At 47.5% G+C, this 27,762-nt stretch overlaps 1 protein-coding gene across 2 annotated transcripts in view; it reads left to right on the forward strand.

Moving 5' to 3' along the window:
* LOC144249730 (small ribosomal subunit protein uS5m-like) overlaps positions 1 to 16,484 on the forward strand; it is a 36,034-nt gene extending 19,550 nt beyond the window's left edge. Inside the window, exons 10-11 of one of the 2 annotated variants that reach the window (XM_077791896.1) lie at positions 12,921 to 13,048; positions 16,321 to 16,484. The gene's annotated coding sequence lies outside the window, so the exon portion shown is untranslated. The remainder of the gene's footprint in view (positions 1 to 12,920; positions 13,049 to 16,320) is intronic. The other variant, XM_077791895.1, reaches the window with a different exon arrangement.
* Positions 16,485 to 27,762: the final 11,278 nt, after the last annotated feature.

The following is a 27,762-nucleotide window of genomic DNA, read 5'->3' on the forward strand; positions in this document are numbered from 1 at the left end:
AAAAATTGGAGATTTCCCTGAAGTTCATAATCAGCAGGTATTTCCAAAGTTTGTATCCTCGTTTCAGCCTCATCCTTAAGGTAGCGAGCCAGTCCGGCCAAGTAACTTCTTATGTTGTATTTCACCATTTCTAAGACACTTTAGTGTCTCTGACCCTGGAATGTGTCTTACAGTCAGCGTTAAACTATTTCAAAGTTCAACCCACAGTGTTTTCTTTCCTGTGGTACATTGATTACGATGGGGTATATTGAGGTATATAGTTACAAATTCTTTTCAAGGTGATCTCAGTTAACTCTCCTAATAACCTTGTGAAATAGGAGGAGAAAGTCTTATTTCCATGCTGTTCTTGAGGAAATGCTCCGGAGGGAGGTTTCATTTGGGGAGTTTGCTTCTGTGCCTACAGACTGGAGGTGCTGGGCCCCTCACCAAGCCTGTGTGGCTGAGCCAGCAGGTCCTCGTCCTCTACCTCAGAGTTTTCTTTAGCTATTCTATTGGTGAGCCATTTTGTCTTTTAGGTAAGAAATGTATTTAATATGACAGCCAAAGAGGGAAGGAAGAGATGGGTCCGTGTCCTGGTGGCTGTGGGGGATGGGCAGGGAGCTGCAGGTGAGTGGGGTGACTCTGGACATGGAGGTGGTGGTGTGCAGAGGCTTGGCTGCCCCGCTGGGAGCCCGGGGCCCTGCTGCTGGCCTACTTTCCCCCTCACTGAGCGTCTAGAGGTCTGGGCTCAGAAACCTTGTGGTAAACCACAAGGCTTCTCAGGGTAAAAAAAGAAGAGCTCCAAGACCTACATCTGAGGACAGTGGGTATTTAAAAGGGTTAAGTCACCGTTGTATTGTGTATAATAGTGAAAAATTAGAAGAGCAAGTCCAATCTGGCCCAGTTACAAAAACAGGATAGCTGTCCAATGTACTATTCTCTAGCTTGTGAAAAATCACTTACATAATTACTGTGTCAGTAACTAATGTGTCAGTAATGTTGATTTTTTTAAAGTCATTTGTATGTTAAGAAAAATTTAGAACACTATACACTGTTAAGTGTTTATGTGGATTAGTAGGTTTGCCAGTCATTTAAATTTTCTTCTTTAGACTTTTGTTTAAAGTTTCCCTAGTGAACATCTAGTTTGTGATATATATTCAAATAGAACAGAAAAACCATCAGTTGCTTCATAGTGACACTTTCAAAGCAAAAGTAATACACATGATAGTGCGTTGGTGTAAGAAATCATGATTAGCAGTTACTGTTGTCTCTTTCCAAAAATATCTTTTCAGTAATTTTGTGTCCAGTTATCACCCTTAACCTTGTAAAAAGCTTCACCAAGACATCATGTTACAGCCGTGAGTTCGCACCTTGCCCTTCTTGCTTGGTTTTGCCCTCAGTGATCCTGGGTTAGCACAGCAGATTCCCCTCTGTTCCGGTACTGGTTGCCTAGTGTCCCCGCGTATGCACAGACCTGATTTTTGTTACCTGCTCCCTATTGCTGAATATTTTTGTTTGCAAATTTGTATCATTTACTTAAAAAAACTGAACTTTTTGTACATAGATTGTTGAACTTTTGCAAGTATAGCAATAGGGGAAATGTCTTGAAATTGCTTGAAATATCTTGAAATTGCTGCTGCACTAGGTGTAAATGTCAAACATTGCCAGATCACCTCCTCAAAGGTTGCAGCAGTTTATGTCCCTCTGTGCCACCCCATCCTTGCCCTGTGTATTCTCAGACTTTACTGATTGTCATCTGGTCCCTGAGACATCTCTCCTAGTTTCACCTGCGCTTTCTAAGTTAGGAGAGTGCGGACTCCATTTTCATGTTCATTGACCATTGCGCTTTCACTTTGGACATCTGTCAGTTCGGGTGTTTTGCCCATTTTTTAATTGGGTGGTTTATTTTCTTTTTTGATTGGGATAAGCTTCTTGTAAGTTAAGGACATGAGCCTTCTGTCTATCAGATATTTTGACTTTGTTCTTAATTTTTTTTTCACACTAAAGTTTTAAAATCCACACAAGTTTTAAACCTTAATATAGCAAATTTATCAGTCCTAGATCACTTCTGGCTTGTGTTTTGCTTAGAAAGCCTCCTTTTGAAGGTTATATATTTCCCTAACTGATGGCAGCAAATAATGGAAGCATTTTTGCAACTTGTGATGAACCTCATTTCTTGGGATTCAGCATTTACAAATTGAAAAATTGTTGGTTTTATTTTCCTGGTTCATTAAAATCTAAATTCCACTCAGAAGTTCCATTGATATCATAGTTTTACTCTATAGCAATGTATTTTTTCCCCATCTGTCTGGGCATTTGAATCTTTCCACAAGTGTCCAAAACCATTTGCCTCTTGTAAATATAGAGCATACTTAATTTTAAAAATTGAGTATATATATCATTATATTAGAGATTTATATAGATAATGTTATGCGTCTAAACTTGGGTTTCGTAAATACATCCAAATGTAATGTCTCCAGATTGCCTCAGAACAGGTGAGCAGGTCTCTGGCTTTCTTCATGGCTGGTTGTGCATGCAGGTGTTCTGTGGGCAGTTGGAGGGAGAAGTGCGTGAAATGTTGTAGGAGCCCAAACTGGGAGCTGGGGAGAGGCAAAGGCTGGGCCAGTTCTTTCGCTTTTCATAGTTTGGATTTTTCTTTGATGCTTTTGCTATTGGTTAGGCCATCATGTGGGTGAGTTTTTTTCCTTGTTGTCACTCAGTAGATGATGATGAGCTCTGTGTTAGCCACCGGGGCACCACAGGCAGACAGTCACATGTCCCAGAACCCTCTCCTGGTCCTTGTGCTCAGAGCCTGTGTATCTCGTGAGACTCCGTTCAGACCCCCACTGTTGGTCAGACCCATGGCCACTCACTAGAATCATGAGATGGCTGTGAGCAACACTAAGGAACAGTCAGTGTGCATGTGATGTTGGTACTGTGGCTACCTGTTGTAAGTCTTTATCCTTTAGAAGTATATAGAAAAAATTTGCACAAGTAAAATTTCTTTTCTTATTTCTTTTTTTATTATTATTTTTATTTGTTCTACTTAGTTGTACATGATAGCAGAATGCATTTTAATTCACCGTACCAAAAACGGAGTGCAACATTTCAATTTTCTGGTTGTACACGTTGTAGAGAGGCACCATTTGTGCAGTCATATATGTACCTAGGGTAATGATGTCCATCTGATTTCACCATCTTTGCTAGCCCCCATAAGCCTTCCCCACTCTCCCCTTTTGCCCAATCCCATGAACTTCATGTTCAAGTCTAAAGTTGGCTAGGATGACTCGGTGGCATTGCAATCTCCTGAAGGTCCTTCTTGGATGCATACACAAAGAGAGAGCGAGGGATTAAGGGGCAGGAAGGAAACACAACTTTTTCAAACACTGAGATCTGGAGTCCAGCTCCTGCCATGTAGTCAGTGAATGAATGGATAATAGTTGTTTTTACAGGACCATGTGACTGGGGCTGCTCGGCTTCCTGTGGGCCCTCAGCATCCCCATCTATAAAGCAAGGGCACAGACCAAGGGTGCTGTCAGCTTTCTGTTGCTGTGACAAAGCATCTGAGAGAATCCCCTTAAAAGGAAACAGGGTTTCTTTGGGCTCATGGCTGTATAGGTCTCAGTCCATGGGATTTTAGCCCTGTTGCTTTGGGCCTGTGGCAGCACAGTAGGACATCCTGGCAGCTAGAGCTTGTGACAGAGGAGGCTGCTCACCTCTGGGAAGTGGGGTGGGGGTAGGGGGTAGGGGTAGGACTGGGCTGGGTCCCAATATCCCCTCAAGGTCACACCCCTAATGACCTCATTCCGTCCACTAGGCCCCACTTCCTAAAGGTTCCATTATGTCCCAAGGGCCACAGGCTGGTGACCAAGCCTTTAGCACATGGGCAATGGGGACATTTGACATCCAAACCACGATACCAAGTGATCATTAGCTGGGGGCTAACCCCTGGTCACCAGGCCAAGCCTCCCCACAGCCCAGGCCTGGGGAGATTGACTGCATTCTGCAGGACACCCACTGCAGGCAGCTGCCTCAGCCAACATGGAAGTCCTTAACAGAGTCTCTTTTTGGGGGGGTGGGGGAGGTACCGGTGTTTAGTCTCAGTGGTGCTTGACCACTGAGCCACATCCCCAGCCCAATTTTGTATTTTATTTAGAGTCAGGGTCTCGCTGAGTTGCTTAGTGCCTTGCCATTGCTGAAGCTGGTTTTGAAGTTTTGATCCTCCTGCCTCAGCCTCCCGAGGTGCAGGGATTACAGGAGTGCACCACTGCGTTGGCCAAGAGGCTCATTTTTGGCAGTGGGGTTTCCTTGGAGAGAAAGCTGACCCTGTCCTGGGGTCATCCCTGATTTGCCCACACAGCAGTGCTTTGTTACTTTTTCTTTTCTCTGGAGGGCAACTCAATTCATACCTAGTAAACATAGCCCCACAGGTTCTCTGATTAAGAATAGTGCAGAGCTGGGGGGCAGTGGTGCATGCCTGTAATCCCAGCAACGCTGGAGGCTGAGGCTAAGGCTGGAGGATGGCCTGTTTGAAGCCAACCTTAGCCATTTAGTGATGCTCTGAGCAACTCAGTGAGACTCTGTCTCTAATGAAATATTTTAAAAAGGGCTGGGGATGTGGCTCAGTGGAAAAGCACCCCATGGTTCAACCCCTTGTACCAAAATACCAAGGGGGGGAGAGAGAGAGAGAGAAAGAAATAAGGGAAAACTCAGGCTAAGATCTTAACCCTGCAAACGCAGCTGGTAGAGAAAGGTGCTGACTGTAGGACTATGGGGATTTACCTCACCAAGTCTCAGTTAGCCAATGCTCTCCAAACCTGTCACCCTCAGGGCTGGGTGAGCTCCGTGGTAGAGCACTTGCCTAGCATGTGCAAGGCCCTGGGTTCAATGCCCAGTGCGGCAACAAAAAGGATTTCAAAACCCCATGTCATCCTCAGGTCCAGGGAGAGCAGTTAGGGCAGCTGTCTGCCCCTGAGACTGGGCCTGGGAGGACTCACTGGGAGGATGCCAGGGGCTCATCAAGGGTCCGGGGAATTGCCACCAGTGCGGCCAAGGTCACTCCTTGATGGCAAACTGAAACCTGTGAGCCATGTTTTCTGTGACTCTCAGGAATCCCTTCCATACCTCTGTCCTTAAAACAGGGAAGAGTAATAATGTCACTCAGTCCCTTTGTACTGCTGGGACCACAGTGGTCTTTAGAGGAGATCCCATGGCTGCCCTGGGTCACCCCTGCTTCACATCCCCTTGGTGACCAGTGGTCTCTTCCCACCTGAATGCTGTCCAGACCCGACTCCTGGGGGGCAAGCCTTCCCCTCCACTCTCCACCAGTGCTCACCAGCTGCCCTGGAGCACGGGAGGCTGTGACCCAGGCTTGGGGAGGGCTTCCCCCCTAGCCAGAGCCGTCCTGACAGCCCCAGGCTGCAGCCCCAGCCTGGAAGTGGCTGCCTGGAACAGAGCAGGAGGTTGCTCCCTGTGGCCCCTCTGGTCCCTCTCTTCCTCCTGTTGAAGAATCATGTGAGGAATGGCTTGTCCTTATCCCTGTGCAGAAGCTTCCAAAGAAACCACTTCAAAGTCCTGGAGCAGGGGAGGGGGTTGAAAGATTTGGAGATGGAGCCATCTAAGAAGAAATGGCAGAACTTCAGAGAATGAACAACAGGAGTTCCAAGCCTCTGTCGATGGAGTTTCTAGCAAAACAGGATGTTGTCTTGCAGGAGCCGGAACAAATGGCCCTGGAGTGTGCCTGAGATGCAGTGTCCTTTCTCAGGCCCTGCGTTTACTCAGGACCAAACAGAGTCACCCCCACCCCTCCCGGGAGAATGGGGCAGAGCAGGGGATTCGAGATGGTTCCGGAAAGTGCAGGGCTTTGCCCACACACATCTAATGACCTATGTGTTCCCAAGATGGTGCATGGCCAGGGCTTCCTAGTAGCAATAAAGAGGATACAGGCTCCAGGTGTGGGGGTGCACGCCTGTAATCCCAGGGACTTGGGAGGCTGAGGCAGGACTATAAGTTTGAGGCCAGTCTCGCAACTTAGTGAGTCCCTAAGCAAACTCGAGGCCCTGTCTCAAAATAAAAAATAAAACATGGGGACTGGGATGTGGCTCAGTAGTAAAGCCCCCCTGATTCCATCCCCAGAATGAATGAATGAATGAATAAACAAACAAACAAAAGAACACAGACAGTGAAGCCGTGGGGTCAAGCCCCAGAAGAGGAAAAAAAGATTGGGTCTCAGGAACCTTCAGCATGGAAGCCATGGGTTCTTAAAGCAGAGAGTCCCCCTTGCCCTGGCTCCGCAGGGAGAGCTGAACATGGCAGTGTGCACAGAGGCTAACACCCCCCACCCCACTAAGGCAGAGCTGGCACTAGAGGATCACATATGTCCATGTCATCCTCAAGACCTTCCATAAACCTTCCATCACCAGCACAACGAGGGTGAGAATGAGTCACTGAGTCCCAATCTGGCTGTCTGCAAGCACCCTCTAAAAGCTTTTTAGAAAAGCAGAGTGCTTGTCCATCTCTGGGCAATGGGATAAAACTCTCTGGGGCTTGTATTATTTTGCCCAGGAAACACACACAAGAAATCTACATGTTGATCTCACGAATGCATCCAAAAGCCAAACCCCAAACACATTTGGCAATTGAAAGCATGCTGCAGCATTTCTACTTGGAAGCTGCGACAGTTGGACATTGCACCTTTTCTGGAGGAAGCCTCACTCTAATTTCTTTGGTGTGGAAGATACGTGTCAAGACACCAAGACGTGGAGACCCGTTAAAGGGCTGCTCATCGCTGGCCATCTCTCGGCCAGTGTGCGGTTTCTCCCTAGCCAGAATGTCCTGGACTCTAAACAGTGGCTCATTGGTCCCTGAGCAGGCTGCAGAGGGCTTTGGCTGGAATGCACAGCAGTCTCTGAGGGCCTGACAGGTGGGCATGGGGCATTTGGGGGGCTTGGTTCTACCCCTTAAGCAGAACCCACAGGTCTGCCATCGTCTGTCAGGACCTGAAGCTGCATCTTCCCACTAAGCAATAAGCAGGCACAGTCGCCAGGACTGATCAGACGTGGAAATTGTAGCCCCACCCTGAGGTTGCCTTCCAGAGAAGGGACCCTGCCTGGGCCACCAGGTCCTGGATATTCTTTCCATCTTTCTCCTAGAAAAAAAAAATCATTGCATGAAGGGGTTCAAGTGACCAGAGGGCTGCCACAACAATGGCCGCATGACTGACTGGACAGAATTATGTTGGAGTCATTAGCTGGAGAATCAGCTTAGAAGAGGAAAACCTTGGAATCTCTCCAGGAGAAGCCTGAACATCTGATAGAAATCACACACATTCCTGAAAAAATCTGTAAACAAGGAGGAGGCAGGTACTTCCTCTGGGTAATAAATGGTGCTTTCCAGAGTACACTTGGGTTGCCTGGAAACCTCAGAACTTTCCTCCCACCCCAGGAGGGAGCAGGACATGTGTGTCTACTCATCAACACCTCTTTTCCATTGTGAGGGCTGACCCAACACTGCAGGCCCAGGAGGGACAGGACTTAGCAAAGCCATCTGCACTCCCCGGGATGTGATTGAGCATCTGGCTCATCCCAGAGGATGGTGACTGGCAGATGCAAGCCAGGCTCCAATGACGCATGGAGTACCATCAGGAGGCCAATGGCCAGTTAAAAGTGTATTGTAAAATAGCCTCCAATAAATAAATTTTAAAAATCATTAAAAAAAATAAAGAGGAAAAAAAAAAAAGAGCTTCTAGTCCTGAAGTGCAAACTATTTCAGGGGCTTCCAGGCTAAGTGACAGAAGCAGGCATGGAAAGAAACCTGCCTGTGAGCTCACTCATTGAGAATATAATACAGTTACACCATGGAAGTAGAAAAAATTATTGTGACTGATATTTTAATAATGATGATTATTATGATGGCCTTTCATGCCGGGTGTGATATTTGACTGCGGACATTTTACAAATAATGTTGATCAAACGCTCCCTCTGGGCCATGCTCTGGGCCAGCCACTCTACCTGCCTTGCCTACCTGATCCTCACAGTGTCCCCAAGAAGCCAACACAACAAACCAGAAAGCACAATGTCCCTGCTAGCAAGTGCAGGACCTAAGTCTAGAACCCAGACACAGAGATCAACCAAATCAAAAGAAATATTTACTGGAATACTGGTAGAAATCTAGAAGAGGCTGTGGCCTAGAAATGGGGAGGGTTGGCTTCAATCCTCAAAACCCAAAGCTGTCAAGATGGTTCAATTGACCATCCACATTAGAAACTACTCTCCAACGAAATATGCCCCAAACATTGTCAAAACAGAGGGACCGATTGGGAGGAAATGGCAACCCAGTAGAACAGGAGGCTCGAGGAGAAACACAGATGAGGACTTTGCACGGGCCGAGGTCGCTGGAACACAGCTGGCAAGCAGATGATCACAAGTTCAAATGACGTATTTTATTTTATTCATTTATTTACAAAATCTAAGGATGTTGATAATATGTGCTGGGAAGGGGATAGGAAGATAAGCTTTTTTCATACACTTTGGAGGCACATTTAACATTATCCATGAAAATGCACGAATGCTATGCTGCCTACAACTCAGAAATTTAGGTCTTGGTACATGCCCTGGGAAGCTCCCAGAAGGAAATTCATTTCAATGTTGTGTTAAATTATAAGACATGTACAATGAAATGGCCATTGGCAGGAAGTCTGTGGCCACAGTGAATAAGGACCTGCAAGTTCTTAGGACCTGTGGATGGAAAGAAGACCCTGGACCACGTGTTTCAGCTTGTGGGACACAGAGCCCTGAACATAGGCTGGTCCAGCGGCACTGTGCATCTCTCCAGATCCACACAGTGTGGAAACCGCAGCCATCACTTGGCTTTAGGGACAGTAGCTGAGGTGATCCTCTCTTCTGGGAGGTAGGGGACCACGGGTGACTCCCTAACAAACAGATGACCAGAGCCACCTCTGGGGAGAGTCTGGGCCAGGGGGTGATGGGAGAAGAGGAATTTGACGTTCGTTTGTGGTGGCTGGATTTCTTTCCAGGAGAAAATCTGGTTTCTGCCATCATGTTTCCCCTTGGAGCTTTGGGCAAGCCCTCTTCCCACCCCTTTCCTCCATCTGCTCTCATGGGCTGAGTCTGTTCTCCCAGATTCACAGGTTGAAATCTTGAGCCCAGAGCCTCAGAATGGGAGCTATCTGGAGATAAAGCTTCTACGTCAAAGTGGGGTCACTGGGGAGCCACCCTCGTCCAGGATGCCTAGAGTCTTTATAAGGAGAAGGAATTGGTCACACAAGAGACACCAGGAGTGTGTGAGCACAGCGTATGACCCTGTGAACAGGTGGCAGGAAGGTGGCCATTGATGAGCCAAGGGGAGAGGCCTGGTTGTGAGCCACCCCTGAAGACAGAAAGCTTTTCCTCTGAGATGAGGAGTAGGATGAGGATGGCCACTTGTAATTCCCAGAGCCCTGGGAGTCCCTGATGGAGTCATTTGGCAAGGGGAAAGATCAAAGGCACGGTGCTGGGGCTGGAGCTCAGCAGTAGCGCACTTGCCTGGCATGCGTGAGGCACTGTGTTGGATTCTCAGCACCATATAAAAATAAATAAATACATAAAGGTCTATCAAGAACTAAAAAAAAAAAAAAATTAAAAAAACAAAAGCACATAAATTGGATAGAACAAATCAAATGGTCTTTAAGATGATAGGATCACACATCATCTAAAACTCTAAAGAGTACACACAAACACATAGTTGGTTTTATGAGAACTAATAAAAGAAGTTTCAAAGTGGCAGGATCCCGAGAAAACACACCAAAATTGTTTTAGTTAGCTTTTCCTTACTGTGACCAAAATACCTGACAAGACCGATTTAGAGGAGGAAAAGTTTATTTTGGCTCAGGATTTCAGAGGTTCAGTCCAGGTTGGCCGACTGCATAGCTCTGGGCGGGGGGTGAGGCAGAACATCATGGCAGAAGGGTGTGGCAGAGGAGAGCAGCTCAGGGCATGGCCACCAGTAAGCAAAGAGAGCTCCACTAACCAGGGACAAAACAGAAACCTCAAAGTCATGACCCCAGAGTCCTACTTCCTCCAGCCACACCACACCTGCCTTTAGTTACCACCCAGTTAATCCATTTCAGTGTCTCAATCCACTGATTAGGTTACAACTCTCATAATCTAATCACCTTACCCCTACATTATCTCACATGTGAGCTTTTGAGGGATGCCACGTACCCAAACCATAACAAATTCACTGCATTTCTATGTACTACTACTAATTAATCTGAAAAGAAAATTATAAAGATAATACCATTTTCAATAACATCAACAAAAAATAAAATAGCACTTTGAAATTAACCAAGGAAGTGGAAGATGATAGTGTAATGATAATGATAAAGCACTGTTGAAAGATATTGAAGAACATATAAATTTGTGGAAGCATCCCATTTTCATGAATTGGAAGACTTAATATTATGATGTCAATACCACCCCAAATCTACAATTTGATCCCTAAAAAAATACAAATGACAGTTTAAAAAAAATTTTAGATGTTGATGGAACTTTATTTTATTCATTTATTTATATGTGGTGCTGAACTCAGTGCCTCGCACATGCTAGGCAAGTGCTCTACCACTGAGCCACAACCCTAGCCCACCAATGACAATTTTAAAAAATATTTTTTAAGTTGTCAATGGACATTTATTTATTTATATGTGATAATGAAGAAAAAAAAATACAACCCAGTGCCTCTCACATGCTAGGTAATCACTCTACCACTGAGCTACAATCCCAGCTCCCAATGACAATTTTTGCAGAAAAAGAAAAACCCATCCTAAAATTCTTATGGAATATCAAGGGAATCCAAGTAGCCAATCCTATTATGAAAACGAGAAACAATTAGAAGGACTCAAACTCCCTGATTTCAAAACCTACTACAGAGCTAGCACAATCAAAACAGTGTGGTGTTGACAGAAAGAGATCAATGGGACAGAATAGAATGCCCAGAAGTAAGCCCTTGTGTATATGGTCAAATGACTCTTGATAAGGGACACAAGACCATTCAATGAGGAAAAGAACAGTCTTGTCAGCAAATCATTTTGGGGAAAACTGGACATACACATGCAAAAGAATGAAGTTGAACTCTTACCTAATACAACACCTACAAAAGAAAACATAGGGCAGTAGATTCAGGACACTGGAGTTAACAATGATTTTTTTTTTTTTTTTGATAAAATGCCAAAAGCACAGGCAACTAGAAAAAAATAAATATATTGGACTTCATGAAAACTGAAGTTTTGCTCATAAAAAGATAACATCAATACAGTAAAAAGACAGTCCATTGGATGTGAAAAATAATGGCCAACCACATATTTTTTGCACCACCACACCAGGTGTGAAGTGTAATTCTTAGCAGTAGGCTGTGTATAAAACAGGATGCTGACTTTAAAAACCCCAATGTTATATAATGGTCATTAAGTATGCCTGCTGTTTTCTTAAGCAAGGCATTATCTTTTGATGTTTTCCATTATATATTATTTAAAAACCCCTCTATAACAAATACAGACTTCTTTTATGAGGGGTAGAATTAGAGACCCGGGGAAAATTATAACAGTGTATCAGAAGTAACCTATAAAATTACTAAAATTTGAGTATGCACCCTATCTCCCCTCTTTTGCCCTGGGGAAGAGATTTTGTTTCATTTGCCTTTGATGCTCCCAACACTAATTAGTTAAATGTAATCTGTGAATGGTGACAATCTTCACACACACACACACACACACACACACACACACACACCCCTACCTTCCCCACTCAAAGCTTCCTTAATCTCAGGCTACACATAAACAAGTAGCTAAATGACAGACTCTGGGAGGCCAAGGCCAGGTCTGTGCTGTATCCCGGAATGTTGAACAGTATCTGACACCTAGTAGGACCTCAACATCTCTCTGTCCAGTGTATATAGGACCAGAAATACCTGGCTCCCTGTAGAGCAGTGTGTTCAGTTGGAAGCACCATTTAAAAGTGAGATTTCCAATCCGTGAAACTACAGAAGGCCTGAGGGCTGATGGCTGGGGAAAATGTCCTATGAGAAAGGGTGAGGGTACAGATGTTTGCAGCTCACAGATGTGATGGTTTGTTAGTGTCCCTCAAAAGTTCCCTTGTGAGACAGTGCTAGTTAGGAGAGCCTTGACCTAATTAGTGCATTGAACCCCTGGTGGGGACTAACTGGGTGGTAACTGTAGGCAGTAGGGTGTGGCTGGAGGTGGTGGGTCTCTAGGGAAGGCCCCTGGGGTTGCTACTCTGTCCTGGTGAAGGGAGCTCTCTCTCTGCTTCCCGGGTGTGCTCTCCTGAGCTGCTTCCCTACTCCACGCCCTTCTGCAGTGATTTTTTTTTATAATAATAATAATAATTATTATTATTGTTGTTATTTTGGTGTGTGCAGTGATGTTCTCAACTGTGAAAAGTTATTTAAAAATTGACTCAAATACGCCGCCCCCCACAGCAAGGAGAATGGCAGGCGCCTTTTCAGGGGTTAAGTGATTTTCAAAAGGGTGTCCCCAGAGTTTTTATTGAAAATCCCAATGTTTCCTGATGCATTTTGTTGTGGGAGATATGCTTCCATTCTCCTGTGACCAGGGATTTGTCTTCAGCTTAGCAGTGAATGGGTTGGTCGCCTGTAAGGAATGTGAAGTAGCACGTGTTCTGACTGCTCAATGGACAGTTAGATCAGAACCTAGGACACGTGAGTGTGTAAAAGAGTACGTGTAAGAGGTTAGGGTTGCATGTTGCCTAATGCAAGTTATTGAGTTGAAGTTACATTTGTTAATTTTAAAATATGGAAGGAAGTATGGTGTTTGGTCCACTTGAGGATTCACTCAATAGAGTATCAGACTTTGTTTCTTTTTTGTGGCACTGTGGAGATGTGAATGAGAACAAGTTGGTGACATCTTTCAGGTGGAAGCATTGTCTGAGGACGCACTCATCAAGTTGGCCAGGAAGCCGTTTTGTGAAGCCCCTATTGACTCAAGGCTTTTGATGATGAATTCATGGAGACGGTAATTCTTCATGGACCTTTGCATTTGGTGAGTCACGGAACGTATCTGAGTAGATAATCATTCACAAACATGTCCACAATAATCTCACATATTATGCATAACAGGTCATGGCTGGGTAAATATTACCATTTCCTTTTTTGCATTTAAGAAATCTAATAACGACATTATATTTTCTCCCTTTTTTTGCCTTGAAGTATGTCAGTGTCTTGACCAAGCATGATTGTTGGTAGGTAGGTTAGCAAGAACTTGAACTCAGGGATTTTACTGTCATGTGTCAACCTATTGTTTTTCATTGATTTCTATTAATATATCCAGGTTGGCATCTATTATTTTTTTAGCTTTTGACTTTCGCAGCTGTGGGCATCTTGACAACCATCAACTCCCTGTAAGCACAGACAACTCTATAAGAACCTGAGGATAAATTTCCCTGTGCATGTCCCCTTGTGAAACTGCTTAAGCACCGCCTGGTTTACACACAGGTGGAATTTCTAGGTCAAAGTGTGCATGTTTACTTCTTTGACTAAGCACTGCCAGGTGGCTCCTCTGCATAGCTCTACCTGTGGCCAGGATTGTATTATCTAGCTTTCTAACTTTTGCATGTTGAGTAGATACATAGTGGGAGCACACTGTTTTTGTTGGTATTTTTCTTGGTATCTATTCTGATGCTTTTCACTGGGGGATTTTTTCCTGTGAAAATGGGCTTCCTCTACTTGACCTTATTTTCTTCTTTTTAAAATTTTTTCAATGTGACTTTTTAATTTTAGTTTTATTAAAGACATTGCCCCTTGCTTGCATAGTCTATATCTAAAGCACTAGTCCTTGCTCCAAGGCCCAGCTTGCTCTCAGCTGCCCCAGGAGGGGAACAGTCTTTGGCGGTAGACAAGAGACACCCCTGCAGGGGGCACAAGTGCTTTGGCCCTCTGGTGTCTTGCCAGCAGTGCTTCCCATGCTCACAGAGGGTTTCAGACACTGAGTCAATGGTCCAGGTGGTCTTTTGTTCAGTCTGATCTCAAATTGAGCTCCTTTGAGAGGTCATATTGAAGTCCTTGTGTGTACCTGATCCATCATTTTAAACAATATTCCAAGTTCACTTTTTGTGTGTACGTGGGTTCTGGGGATTGAACCCAGGGCCTTGAGCCTGTGAGGCAAGTGACCTACTGAGCTACACCCTCAGAGACCCCTGTAAAAGTATTTCCCCTTTGCCTCGGGGTCTAAGTTGCCAAGGCTGACCTCAAACGTTCCTCTTGCCTCAGCCTCCCTGGTGGCTGGCATGACAGGCATGCACCTGGGACTGTCACACTCGAGCCTGTGATGGGAACTCATGTGCATCTGTCCAGGGCTGAGCATGGTTAGGCAGAGCTGTGCTCCAGGCTCCCTGCAGGGCTGTGGAGGCTTCTGCTGCCCAGCAGCCCTGGTGCCATGGCCAGGGCTCCTCCCAGCCGAGGGCAGGCAGCTGCCCATTGCTGTAGGCTGACCTTATTTTCTTCTTATGGCACTCGTCCGTTCTCTGGAGTATGTTGTATGGTTTGTCCATTAGGAGTCTAACAGGTCCTCTAGAACCTTCAAACAATTAGTAAAATTCCTAAACAGTAAGTGAGCACCCGCAGAAATTGGGCTAATATTTTGGGAAGAACAATGTTGGATGATATATTCATGGCTTGAATATATCATCCAACATGAAGTTATATTTTATTACTTACAAAATAATAAAATAATGAAGCAATACCATGGGCTGAGGTAAAATAGATCCTTAGGATCTTAGGCATGCTGTAATAAATCTGTGTCACTTGAAGTATAGAGTTGATCGACTCTGAGTAATGAAACAGAAGTAAAGGTATCAAAGCAAATGATCATCTGTTTCCAATTTTCTGTGATTTGGTTCAAGTGGTAAAGTGGTGATATTTATTAATAATGGATCAAATAGGTTCATAATTGTTTTAGAGTACAATTAGATGCCTTCAAACTTTAGGCTACATGGGCACATTTGAGAACGGTTCCAGCCGTTCTCTCATCCTTTGGGTCATTCCCCTCCTATGTCCTGTGAGACATTTTCTATGTGAGGCTTTAAGAAGAAGAAGAGAATATTCTGTAAAGAAAACCTTGTGATCTGTGCAGTATGAAGTTGAATGGATTCATTCAGAAATCAGAAATTCTATTGAAAGATATTTATTTGCATGAGCCAAATAAAACCTATTTTTAGGCATCCTGGTGAAGACAAGGTTTTATCTTTATGTCTCATTTTCTATGTTTTGTTGTTGTTGTTGTTGTTAGAATGAAATTCATATGTTGCCAGACCATTCTATCAGATGTGTAACTAGATGCCATTTAAATTACCCACTTTTACATGGTAGACAGTTTTTAATGAACACTGCCTGTCTGCACCTTTTTTAAAAACAGGACTGGGATCAGAAGCCCAAATACCAATGGTTAGCTGGAACATATTTTTCATTTGGCCGATCTGTCAGTATTCCCTGAGGTCATCTGTGCAATCAGCTTCGTTACTCCTGCTCCCTCACTGGATTTCATAGAAACCATATGCTATGTATGAATCAGGGACACCAATCCCACAACATAGCATTCTTGGAATATCCAAAGTCCCACTTTTCACTTCGCCATGCCTGAGATCAGCAGTAATATTTATCAGCAAATGTGAGATTTTCAAAGATCCAATTCTATGTGCTCCTTTCTCATAGAGCCTTAGGCAGGGATATAGCATACATAAATATTAAGTAAAGTCCATAGTTTTTAAAATGTCATCCATTGAATAGTTGACACATGTCTGAGATACTTTTTATTTTGGAGGAGGTATTATTTAATAGGGAATTCCAACAGCTACCTAATAGTGAAATGAGAAGTCTTGCATCCATTTTATTTTGTTTCTGATGATTTTTATGAGTAAGGGTAAGATACTTCCTTGTTCTGATGCAGATGTTGCCCACTTTTGTGAATGGATGCGGGGTGTCACCTACTACTTGCATATCTGCATATTGGGCTTGACACTGCTATCGTACTTGGTAGTTGGCAAAAAGTCAATACTGAAGTTAAGCTCTTGTGTTCTAGCAGCAGAGCTGAAGATCCTTGATGTGCCACCTTCTGGGATCCATGCTGCTCTCTTCATGTTCCTTATTGACTTCCTGGTGATGAGCATCATGGTCTCCTGGTCTTGAGAATGGCCAAGCATTGCTCTGTGAATGTGGAAGATGGGCATGTGGAAGGCTCCAGGGAGGAGGGATCATTGAACATGTACTCTAATCCATGTGCCTGTTGAATGACCTGTTTTTTTATTTTTGGGTTTTAAGGGAGACACTGCCCTCAAACACTTCTGTGCAGCTGGGAATGCAGGCTTCTGCTTCACCTTGCAGGAAGCATTAACGAATCCTTTCCAGAAGACATGAGAAGAGAGAAGTGAGCCTCTGGTATCATGCAGGTTCCTTGCATTGCCCATGGGCTAGAAGAGAGAAGAGTTGCTTCATGAGACTTGATCCCCTTTTTCCTGAAAAGTTCCACACAGAGGTGAGTCCCCAGCATGTTTAGAAATCATTTCAGACACCTTTCTGGACGGAATTGAATCAGAGCCCCTGATGATGTGGAAGAGCTAAAGATGGGTTTGCTATGAATTTTCTATTTCATTCATCAGGGCCTGAGTCAAGTCAGTCATTGTGCTGTCAACACATGAGCTGCTGGTCAAATGTGAGGAAGTGGTCTTGCTTTATGAAAACACCACCCTGATTCAGTGAGCCAGAGGCAGCCTGCAGTCCCTGTTTTCCTGTAAAGGCAGATTGCTGTGGATGGCCTCTGGCCTCGTCATGCAGCCCTGCTCAGAGTAGGGGATTGAGGGACCAGGCAGATCCCTAGTTCCTTTTGACCTTTATTGCCATTGGGCCACCCCAGGGTCCTTGGACTCTACCTGGTCTTCTGGCCTGGGTCAGGGGATGTGAGGTTTGGAATCCCCCTCTGTGGCAGGATCCCAAGCCCCCCCAGCCACTTGAGGACAGGCACAGCCTTCCCTAATTGTGTTAGAGTTGGAGACTTCTCCCACCCATCCTCATCCATGCTCATCCCACATTTTGTAGCTTGACACCTGAGGACCTTTATTCATTGACTTAGTTGTTAGTGATGATGGTTACTAAGACTAAGTGACTCTTTCAAGTCACATCACTTGCATGGTAGGGCTAGAGCATGGATCTTCCTAATTGATTTCATGGGACTCTCTCATGGAAACTGTGACTGCCTCCTAAACACACACTCTACATTTGGAGTGTCAAAATTCTTGGCACTGCCTCCTTGGCAAGTGTATCTTGTCTTCTACGTGGGAATTTCACAAATATTTTCCTTTGGTTTGTGGAGGTCATGCAGAAGGGATTTCATTTGAAATAGCCCAAACAAGAAATACCAGTTGTCTTTTTCGCACATGGATGTGTGTAGTGAACATCCCTTTCTGTGTGCTTCCATGAGTTGCTCCTTTGAATTTGTCGAAGAATGGTTGGCTGGGGAGCAAGGTAACGAGAGATGGATATCAATGCTTGTCCAGTATTCTGAAGTGAAGAATGTATTGAGGATGTGAAGGCTTTTCTAGCCAGTTCCTATGGCTCAGTCAGGGATCAGTCAGAGGATTCTGTCTGGTAGACTCTTTGGAACATATGTCAAAGTGGCCTGGTCTTACCCTGTCCAGGACTGAATGCTGAGCTTGAGTGGGAGCTTCTTATCAGTTCAAGTACTTCCATGAGTCTGTCCTCTGTTCTCTTTGGTTTTTTTTTTTTTTTTTTTAAGTTTTCAGTGGACATATCTTTATTTTATTTTATTTTATATGGTGCTGAGGATCGAACCCACTGACTCGCGCATGCCAGTCGAACACGTTACCACTTGAGCCACATCCCCAGCCCCCTCTGTTCTCTTTTTTCCGAGCAGTTTCTAACAGGAAAGGAGAACAAACATTGAAAGTACAGTGATTGATTATGTATACCAATGTTATTTGAATCAACTTTGTATAATTCAAAATTAACTTTTTGCTAGTAAAATTTCATATGTTGAGGAAATAATGAAAATATTGGGGTTGGGGGATGAGGATGGGCAAATCAAATATTTTTGAGCACCAAGACCTGTTTTTTTTTTTTTTTAACTTAAATCATAAACTGCCTGAGGACCACAGCAAGTAGATATTTCCAGAGACAGTGGGAAGGTAGTAGCACATGAGGAAGGGAAGAGCTCTCAGGATGGGAAGAGGGGGCCGCTTCAGGACTCACCGGGCAAGGCACGAGGCTGCTGGCCATGGTACATGCCTGGGCCCACTGAGTGGGGAAGATCCATGCTCTGTGTCCCTCCACCCTCCTCTGTAGCTTGTGTTGGCAGCAGATCAGGGAATTGGGGTCAGAAGTGCTCCCAGTAATATAGGCACCAGCCCCCAGAGTGTGTTCCTAGCCCTTTCCCCACCTGGCCTGACTTGGTGCTTGTGTTGATGCATGGCTGAAACCCTACAGTCATCAGAGTGTGTCTGCGGTCCAGGTCCACCCTGCATGGCCAACATGCTCAGACCTTCGGCTGGGTCCTAGGCCTGCTACAACCAAACTCTGTCAACTGGGTGGCCAACAACAGAGGAAGGGCCTTCCCTCAAGCTCCAGGGGCTCAACACACAAGGTGTTGGGCGGTCTCACTGCCAAAACACCTCACAGGTTCCTAGGGGACTGTCCCCCCCAACTCTCCCAGCCCTTGCCCACTCTCCTATTGCTGCCCACGATCTGTGGTTCCCATATGGGCATCCCGCCCTGGCTCCAACCTCACATAGCTGGTATCCCCAAGTCTCCCTGGTCTCTGGGTCCAGACTCTCCTCTTCCTACAAGAATATCAGATATTGGATTTGGTCCCAGTTGATGCTGTGTTCCATCATGTGAGCTCTTAGCTTCATCACTGTGCAAAGACTCTTTTCCCACACAAGTTCGCACGACTTTTGGCTGGCTTAAGAATTTTCAGGCGACACTTTTCTAATGAGTACACTTTCCTTCCTTCCGATCTCCCCCCAGTGAGCATTCCTCGCACCCTTGTCCTAGTTCCTTTATGGCAGTTTCCCTCCTTATGGCTGAGAGGACCTAGTGACCCCTGGATTCACACGTTCTCCTTAATCACCAACACACTGCAGAATTCTCCAAAGGGCCATATATGCTCCTGGAAGTTGGTGTTGGAAATAGTTCTCCATCCATTAATCACTCCCTCACTCACTAATGTCCTTGTGTCCTTGAGAAAGGCTCTCCCTTTCCTGGTTTTCCTGAATAGAAATCCTCTTGCCTCTTGGGTGAATAGGGTTATGGGTTGTGCAGAGGGTGTTGGTCCACTGAGCATCTTAGAGACTGTCCTTTATGGAGCCTAATGATCCTCACTGGGGAATGAGGCCAGGGTCCTAACTGTGGTTAGTGTGAGGACACCCTGGGTTCAGAGAGGGAAAGAAGGACGAGGGAAACTCAGATGTCCCTTCATGGCCCCTGGAGTTAGAGGACTTACCCCTTTGCACCTGGGATCAGGAGACCTCATTTCCTCAAGGACACACACACTCAGACGTTAATCTTGAGTGTGGGTTCCTTTCTGGGGTCCAGGGCTGTTGTTAGCCACCAGGAATGACAGTGCTCTCCATGCTGAGTGGAGCCATTTTTGCCAGGAAAGAGAGCCCATGGTCACGCCTTGTGCAAAGCATCCCGCGCCAGGGGCTCCCATCCCTACATTCCTGTCCTGAAAGGAAGCCACTCAGAGGCAAGGTGGGTCCAACCACCTCCCATGTGTTCACTCATCACTGTGTTCCAGCATCACCCCAGTTAACAGTCCTGATGGGATTGGATGTGGCTCAGAGTGTCACCCTCATGAGCTCTACCCTGCCACAGCTGCAGTTCTGCAGTGGGAGAAACTCAAAACCTCAAAACACATGCACATGAAAGAAAAGAGCAAGAGCCAGAGCCCAAACAGGCCAGGTGTGGCAAAGACAGCTGGAGTGCCTAGGTTGGGACTCAGAATTATGTCAGTGGGGTGGCATTGCTGCTGGCACCAGCATGATAACCGAGAGCCAGCCCTGCTCATTTTGGGGAGCAGTGTGTTGGGGAAGGCAGCAGAAATTGAGAGGCAGGATTGAGTTTGGCCCTAGGAGGAGGTTGGGTAAGAGGCCAGTGTGGGTTGGAGGGCCTGGGCAGATAGAGAGAGGCCAGGGCACACCCCAAAGCCTGGAGACTGCACTGGATGTCCAGGGTTGTGAAACACCCTCCCCTCTTACTCACAACTGAGAGCAAGGGGCATTGATGAGTTCAGTTTGTGTGCGGCTGCATCCAAGGTGGCTCGGCTAGGCACCTCTGTTTCCTTGACTCAGGAGGCTGGGAGTCCAGGCTCCACCGAGGCTCGGCTGGGAGGATCGGACTCTGAGTTTATGCCTGTGTTCCTGGTAGGATCCATGTTGGCTGAGCCTCAGTGTTTTTGTAATGAGAGGATGGGTGACCGTCATGTCTTTATCACAGGACACACTTGCTAAATGGATTTGTTTGCTCTGAGGAGGAAAGAGAGAGGGGGGAGTGGTGCTGGAGACAGGGATGCAGACAGGGGTCATGGACTTGGCATAACTCAGTCTTGGAGGTGATATCCCATCACCTGTACCCACTTCAATTCCCATGAATCCAGAGGCTGAGCCCCCTTGAGGTGAGGGGTGAACCGGTTCTGGGCAGCAGGATGCTGTGGTACCTCGGAGTCTCTGTGAGACCCCAACACTAGACACACTTGGCCCTTTTGAAATCTTAGGAGAAGCCTTGGGAAGTTGTATGGCAGAGGGGAGCAGCCTCTGCATCTCAGTCCCCTCCAACTTGCCATGGTGTAGAGAGGGAACTGCAGCCACGATGGGACGGACATTGGCCATGTCCCTGTGTGGGACACAGGCCTGATTGAGTTAGGGTGCATTCTTTGTCTCTCCCCTTCTTGTGATTGTCCCATCTGTACATTTGTGCTTTAGCCACCTGTGAGTCCCATCTCTGGTTTCAGAGAGAATAGAGGGTGTTAGGGGCCAATAGACACAATAAACCCTAGAGATTAGATGCTACCCTACTTTCCAGAAAAGACTGGGCACACCATGAGTTGCACAATGATGGGACCAGGGTCCAAAAGCTGCTGAGAGGGAAGGACTGGTTGTGAATGCATTTTTGAAGGCTCCAAGCTGGAACTCTAGTGGCACCAAGCAGGGCAGATGCTGGTGGGGATGTTTGGGTAGTTGTTGGTGAATACCTGCGCACCTGAGATGGGTAGGCATGGAGGAGAAATCAGCAGCCCATAGGGCTTTTGAAAGTGGTCTTATGTGAAAAGAGGCTCAGGTATGGGCACAGGAAATGACATCATTGCCTTGACAATGGATCAAACAGAACATGGAACCCTGGTATCCAGGCACCCACTTCACTGACCAAGCCATCCGAGCTCACTTGGTTGGAGCCACTGGAGGGAGAAGGATGTTCTCCTGTGGTTGCAGACAATGCCGAGCCTCAGGCTCCCAGGAATCTCAGGGGGGCCAACTAGCCCTTTTGTGGATACACTGGGTGAGGCTTCATCTTAGACGCCAGAGCCTCTGGCGATTGTGGCAGAGGAGCTCAAGAGTAACAGTGAGTAGCACAGGGCAGGTGAGCCCAGCAGGCCCTCTAGTCTGATCCCTGATGAATGGCCCAGGACTCCTATTCTGACTCTGTGTGTGTGTGTGTGTGTGTGTGTGTGTGTGTGTGTGTGTGTTTGTACTGATGGGAACTGTCCCATTGTGCTTTGACTCTAGTGTATTGGCACAAGTCATTTTTCTGTTTGTCACCATTTCCATTTTGAACCCACCATTCTTGGTCCCAACCCAGGGTGAAAATGATCAGAACACGGAGGAGCCCTTCAGGGTTCAGAGCCTTGAACCTTACAGGCAGGACCAGCTTAGGAATGAGCTCCTGCCTGTCATTTGTGGGAGGAACCTACAGTTCAGCAGCAACATGGGGTTAATCTCCTGGGATTTCATCCCCACCCAGCAGGTGCTGGATCTCTTGTTCCCAAGGTAAGCACCAGACCACCAAGCCCAAGTGTGTAGCCCCCTCATGCCTCTGTCTTGGGGCTGCCATGTGCCTCTCAGGGACCCAAAGGTTTGTGATACCTAATGAGATAGAGGACCACACTCATAGTGGAATGTCAGCCCCGAATGGTACGAGTCCTGGAGGTGCCTGCCACAGCCTTGCAAGGGCAGTGAACTTCCCCTCTCAGGCAGAGAAACCATCCTGACTCCAGCTGATCCACAGAGGTCCGTGGAGCAGTCCCCACACACTGGGCACCACAGCTCAATGGTGTGCACTGAGCTCATTCCCAGGTGGACTCAGTGAGGCCAGGTGGTCTTTCTGGTGTGATGTTGGCTTTGTGAAGAACGTAGATCTGTGCCAGAGGCATCTCAAAACTCGGGCCCTGGGAAAAGCACTTTTGGGTTAATAAAGACATGTTAGTTTCCATAGTGGGACAGAGCGTCCTAGCTGGGACATAGCTGGACAGGGGCTTTGGACATGGCAGCTCCCACACCCAGAGATATGTGGGAATCAGCAGTTTGGGCTCATTCACTGGTGAACATGGAGAAAGCACCCACTGTGTGAAGACACGTTTCCAGTCACGTTTCATAATTCAGTGAAAAATGGGGTGCAAATGATTGCCATTGTGTCCCTTTTCATGGGGTCAGCCTAAACCGCAGGTGCCATGAGTACATATCCTCCATGTGACTGCATCCCTGACTCCATGAGGCATAACTGCACGTTGTCCTCTTCAGTGACTATGGTGGACCCTTGGACCAACTTCAACATGGAATGGGCTTGGGGTCAAGAGGGTGGGCTCCTGTTTCCAGAATAGGGACCTGCAAGGTGATTTGACTTGGGAAGGCTGAGGAAAGACTGCTCTGCCCAATTCAGTTTTCTGCCTGCAGTGTAAGGTGTGGGGCTTCAACAGTAGGAGGGGTAAGGCGGGGAGTTGTAGGTGGAGTCAGGGTCCTCTGGGGAAGGCCCTGGGATAATGGATCCCCCCACACCACACCTCCCTGTCCTCCCCCAGGGCCACAGAGATGTGGTCTGCACTCATGGGAAAAGAGAGGTCCACCGCTACTCAGGGGAACTCAGTGAGAGCTCACAGAGAATGAGGTAGCATTGCAGCCCACGCCAGGGGAGGAGGTGTCTCTTGAGCCCCGAGAAGAGTGGGCAGGAGGACAGACACTCCCAGAAGGTGCATTCCAGGTTGGAGAGCATGTAGCCAAGAGGAAGAAGAGTGTCAGGCCTGCCCAGAGGAGGGGAGAGCTGGTCAAACCATGGATCTAGCGCTCCTTCGTTGAAGGTTCTTTGCCTGTAGCGACCTGTCCTGACCCTGCCTGTACAGCCACTGTGTCTTGCCTGAGGTGGACTGGTGTGTTCAGAACCAGGGACGGTTCAGGAGGGTAGGGTCAGAGGTTTGCTCTGGAGGCCGTGGCGAAGGCAAGGCCAGGGTTTTGCTGACTCCACACCTGCCTCCCCACAGTGCCTCATCTTCCTTCCTGGGGACCTGGGTGAACTTCTACTCCGAGGCTTCCCATCAGCCTCCAGGCTCTCTGAGTCTGCAGCAGCTGCTGCCGTACATGTGGCTCCTCCTGAGTGGCTTTAACCTGGAGCACCAAGCACACCACCTGCTGGCCCAGGTTGAAGATGGCAGATCAAGCCAGGCAGAGCCTGAGAGCCAGGCGGACCGGGGTGAGTACCTAAGTACCTCAACACACCTCCAAACCATACCCCTCCAATTAGTGTAGCCCTGTATGAGTAGATGAGTCCACTGTCAAGGTGGAGGCACCCACCATCAAGTGCTTTTCCCCAAACCCACCTGTGATCATTGCTGCAGTGGGGAGAAAACCTTCAACACATGAGTCTTTGGGGACCAATCCAGATACAAAGTCTAGCTGTTTCTCTTTGATGGGTCCAACGTGAACTAAGAGGTACTGGGGTACAAGGGGCTATTTCCTTGAAAGGTGTTCCTGTAGTGGACCTCCTGTGCATAGAGGGTCCTCAGGGATTAATCAGTGGGGAGTCTTTGGTGGAACAGAAGCTGGATTCGGGGGCTCTCAGGTCTGTGTGTGAGACCTGAGCTGGCAGAGGCTCTCAGTTGTGGGGGATGTTGGGTAGTGTATTCCTTGAGTGTCACCTACCACGCCTCTGCCCCTGCCTTTCCAGAGCTGAGGGTCCCTGCTGATGCGAAAGTCTCTCACGGCCTGATTGGAGGAGTGCATTACGACTTTCTTCTTCGAGAAACAGATGCCAGCAAGTCGTTGAAGGTCAAACCAAAGGAGGTAAACAGCCACCTTCTTCAGTCTTTACTCCTGGTGCCACTCCACATCCTCCAAGGGGACAAGAACCTCAGGTTCTGGATGGATGTTGTAGAATGCCCACAGAGCCAACTGCCAGGCTGGGTGGGGTGCAGTTGCTGGGCTTTGCTGATGTTGTCATCCCCCACAGTTCTTGGAACCTTCTGTGGCAGTGGCATCCAGGACCCCAGCAGCTGTGAGCAGCAGCTCTGCAGTGGCTGCAGGATCATTGCCCCAGGCCACCCAAAGCAATGAGTGCTGCATGAGAAAAGTCACCAGTAGCAGCTCCTCACTGCTTCACTCCAGCGAGCAGGTGGAAGACAGCCGCGTTGTTCACGTCCTCCTAGAGGGACAGAGCCTGAGGGAGACAAAGCGCATCCCGGTAAGCCCGACAGCAGGGCTGCCTCCTGGGTGTCCACACAGTGGAAGGCAGGAGACACAGCCAACCCCAGGGCTATGGTGGGAAATAAAGAAGAGAGAGGTCCGTCTTAAGGGCTTGACCTGAGGAGGGAGAGCATCAGCATGCCCAGCTTCCGTGGTGAGTGGGCCTGTGTATTGTGGGTTTTGCAGGCCAGAAGTGCAGACGGAAGTGCTGTGGACAGATGAAGGCAGAGATATGTCCAGGGTGCAGGCTGCAGTGCCTAGAACTTGGTATTCTCAATGAGTGAAGTTGGAGCAGAGGAGGTGGCAGTGACTTGTCACATGTGTAGGAGGGGATGTGTTCCTGGTGGCAGGGAAGAGAACCTCCTTAGCATGACTAGGTGTAGGAATTTGGGGTCGGGATCACCTGGGGGGTCATGCCAAAGCTTCGGAATGTTAGGCTTTGCATGTATGTAAATGTGGAGCTAAAGGGGTTCTTGGCAGAATTTCTATGGATGTGCAGTAGACACGCTAATGCTGCAGGTGTCCAGCTGCAGAGGAGACATGTTCAGTGACTGCCAGTGCTGAGTCAAGTACATCATTACAACCAGACCCGCACCGAGCTTCCAGAGGCCAGGGCCTCTCAAAGCTATCATGAAGCACTCAAGTGCACACTCTTGTATCTGAGTCTGTTTTGTGTCGTGGCAGTCAGGACCCAAATTTTCAGTGCATCTGCCTCTTCCACCCACAAAGGCAGCCTGCATCCCAGATCACACTTGGTGCGCAGATCCCTGGCCCATTGCTCTCATCTCAGTGAGATGAGAGTGTGTCTGTGCATAGGCAGTTTGGTCCTTTGACATGAGTGGAATGTGGCTCCCCAGGGGGAGGGGAGATGGCAGGTACAGGCAGATATTTGTACCAGGATTGTTCTAGTAGCACATGGCAAGAACCCAGGTGGTATATGGAGGACACACTCAGGTAGCAGGATAACAAGATTGTGCCCTTGTATATGTAGCTGAGATTTCTCCTGAATGTTTGACCACAGTCTTCTGGGTAGCTCTTCTAAAAGCCATTCTCTGATGACATTTGTCCCACCCTGATCCAGGTGACCTTTCAGGAGACGGTGACAAGCCTCATCCGCAGGGCCTTGGACCAAAATTTGTTGCAGCATGAGGATGTGGACAACTTTGAGCTGCTGTATATGATGTCTGAGGATGAGAGTAAGTAGGACAATCAGACAGTGGGGAGACATGATCCACAGTGGGCTCAGGATAACTGACAGCCAAGAGAAAGTGGGCCTTGGCCCCAAAATACCAAAGTGTGATGGGCCTGGCGGAGACTCTCAGGGGTTGTGGGTGTTTTGTGGTATAATCCTTGAGTGCCACCTAACAATTCTCTCCACTTCGCTCTGCAGAAATCAAGGTCTCTGACCACTCACTCGTGTGTCTGTCCATGAATCTGGGAGTACAATATTTCATCGTGAGGAAACGCCCCCAGGTCAAGGGAAAGGAGGTAAACACCTACCTTATTCAAGCTGTGCATGTGCTGCCATTCCACTCCGACCTGAGGAAATAAGAAGCCTCAGCACCTGGACATATTTGCTGGAAGCCCATAGAGCCAACTGACAGTCTGGGGTGGCTTTGTGTTTCTGGGTTTGCTGATGTTCCATCCCCCACAGTTCTCAGAATCAACCTGCAAGTCCTCCAGGCCGCTTTCCCACAAGCAGGTGGGAGACACCTGCTTAATTCGTGTCCACTTAGAAACACAAAGTCCAGAGATGGCCAAGAGTGTTCTGGTAAGCCTGGGAGCAGGGGTGTCCCGTGGTGCTTACACCTGGGTGGGGAGCAGACACTGGTCCAATACCATGGACTACTCATGCCCTCTTGAATTTGGAGCTTCTGGATGATCAGGAGGATAGATGGGAATCAAGAAGGGAGAGGTCAGTGTGAAGGGCTGGAGCTGAGATGAGCGAGTGCAGCAGCTTGTCCACTGCCATGTCTGAGGGAGTCTGTGTGTCAGGTGGCAGCATGCAGTCCAGAAGGGCAGGGACAGGTATGGGTGACAGATGAGAATAGGACAGGAACTAGGTTGCAGGTTCCCTTGTATGGGATGCTGACGTCTATGGAGGAGGACAGCAGTGTGAGGTTCTCCATGTTCCTTGAACAAGGAGCTGAGAGAGTCTCTCTGCAGAGTCGATATGGATGTGGAGCAAGCACACTAAATGTCCAGGTAACCCAATGACCACCCTTGCCGGATGAGGTGCCCTCCTACATCCCAGCCAGCACTGAGCCTCTGGAGGCCAGGAGCTCTCGTGGCTATCTTTCAGCACTCCTGTGTGTGGTCATGTTCCTGGGTCTGTTTTTGGCCCTGGCAATCCAGACCAAAGCCTCTAGGTTTCGTGCCTAGGCCATTCCCAATGCCGCCTGCATCCTCGGGCAGACCTGGGATCTTGGAGGCTATTGTCCCATTCCTCCCAACTTGTGGGATGAGATTGCATCTGTATGCAGGTAGTGGGGTCCTTTCACTCCGAGAGGAGTGCAGCTCCACAAAGAGCAATGGCAGGCCCAGGAAGTCCTATGTACAAGGATTGGGCTAGTAGCCTGTGGGAAGAGCCCACACGATGAGCAGGAGGTCAGCCTCAGGTAGTAGGGTCATGGGTGTTGCACTTGTATTTAGAGTGGAGGTGCCTCCAGAATGCCCCTGCCCACTGTCCTTGAGTAGTCACTTCAAGGCCCATTTCCTGAAGGCCTGTCTCCCATGCTGCTCCAGGTGACCTGCCAGGATAGGGCTCCTGTTGTCATCCGCAGCGCCCTCGACCTACACTTCCTTACTGAGGAGAATCCAGAGGATTATGAGCTGGGCCAAATCATCTCTCGCCGTCAGAGTAAGTGAGACAATCAGATAGCAGAGAGCAAGGGTCAGGATGTGGACTCAGGTCAACTCTTAGCAACAAAGAGTAGTCTCTGACCCCCAAGAACACTCCAACAGGTGTGTTGGGTTCGTGCACAAAGCCAACTGCACTTCTGCTGGTGGAAGGTCTTGAGGTCCA

Source organism: Urocitellus parryii, chromosome 12 (assembly GCF_045843805.1).
Source record: "Urocitellus parryii isolate mUroPar1 chromosome 12, mUroPar1.hap1, whole genome shotgun sequence".
In the NCBI taxonomy this organism is placed as follows: Eukaryota; Metazoa; Chordata; class Mammalia; order Rodentia; family Sciuridae; genus Urocitellus; species Urocitellus parryii.